The sequence below is a fragment of the Mesocricetus auratus genome, unplaced genomic scaffold (genome assembly GCF_017639785.1).
Source record: "Mesocricetus auratus isolate SY011 unplaced genomic scaffold, BCM_Maur_2.0 Super-Scaffold_100676, whole genome shotgun sequence".
Taxonomy (NCBI): Eukaryota; Metazoa; Chordata; class Mammalia; order Rodentia; family Cricetidae; genus Mesocricetus; species Mesocricetus auratus.
Genome location: NW_024429266.1, coordinates 160813213 through 160814543, shown reverse-complemented (window position 1 = coordinate 160814543; position 1331 = coordinate 160813213). Strand labels below are relative to the sequence as shown.

General features: G+C 44.6%; 1 long non-coding RNA gene across 1 annotated transcript; it reads right to left on the bottom strand.

The window, feature by feature from the left end:
- Positions 1-248: 248 nt before the first annotated feature.
- LOC121136691 lies at positions 249-1032 on the bottom strand. Its single transcript, XR_005873745.1, has 2 exons — positions 886-1032; positions 249-539 (listed from the first exon to the last, which is right to left on the bottom strand). It is a non-coding gene; the product is annotated as an uncharacterized LOC121136691 (long non-coding RNA).
- Positions 1033-1331: the final 299 nt, after the last annotated feature.

The following is a 1331-nucleotide window of genomic DNA, read 5'->3' as shown; positions in this document are numbered from 1 at the left end:
GAATGCCGTGCCTTGTAAAGGAGAGGTAGAAGGTGACGTCATTCCGTGATTATGAAATGGCACCAAGAAAGATGGGACGTACTGCCATTGTTATACCCAGTGTAAGTATCTAGTTGACAGCTGGAACTGGACATGTGAGGACCATCAGGAAACTGGGATTAGCAGCCAAGCCCTTTGAAGGCGTTCTGATAAGTTGTTATAACAGAAACAAGTGATGATCATTCTTTTTGAAATGAGTTTTGCGTGTGTGTCATTAAGGCTTTTATTACCCATGAAGGAAAGTGATTACATCACAAAGTCATTACTAAAACTAGCATGATGGTTTCACACAGTTCTAATGGATTAGGAAATCAAGTGCCACCTGGCTGGGTGACTAAGCTCGGAGTCTCTCAGGAGGCTATTGCCAAGATTTCAGCTATCTTGGCCATAGTTGTATGAAGGTGAGGCTGGAGATGGAGTCCCACTTCCAGATCGTTCACTCTTGTGACTGGTCAGCTGTGGTCTGGGAGCATTGGTTCTTCATTGGGTACTTGAATGTCCTTGGGAGACACAGGAGGTAGAAAATTCAGTGTCATTTATGTCACAACCTTGGAATTTCCATTGTTATATTTCTGTAAGGCACACCTGTTCAGTGTGGAAACAAAAAAGTGGACCTTGGGAGGCAGAAACCACTGAGACACATCTTGGAGACTAAGTGTCAAGGCCACTTGGAGTCTAAGACTTTGAAAGAAAGGGGTTGCTGTTTTCTCCATCTTATAGAAGTGGAATTGGGGAAATTAACTAAATCTCCTTCACTTTCCATTAACTCACAAGTAGGAGAGCTAAGATTTGAACTCTGGTCTGACTGTGCAGGTAGGATTCCCATTGTTGTGACAGAATACCTACACTGAGCCATTAAGAGAGGAAGGGTTCATTCCAGCTCACGGGTGTGGAGTTTTTAACCATGGCTGGCTGCCTCCACTGATAATATGGTCTTGGTGAGGCTGGCTTCTGTAGCAGAAGAACAGGGTGGAGGGAAGCTTCTCATTCATGGCAGCCAAGAAACAGAGGGAGAGGAAGTGACCTCAGAGAAGTTGTGTCATAAGGCACATCCTATTGACCCACTTCCTCCCACTAGGGTCCGCCTCCTAATAGCAATTCAGCTATAAACTCATTAATGTGCTAATCCATTCATGAGGCTATCATCCCAATGACCTAATTCCCTCCCACTAGCACAACCAACTGAGGACAAGGCCTTTAGTATTTGTATCTATGGAAGACATTTCATACTCAAACCATGACACAGGCCCAGTCTTCTGCTTTGGCTTGCTAAGGCTACCATAACCAATGCC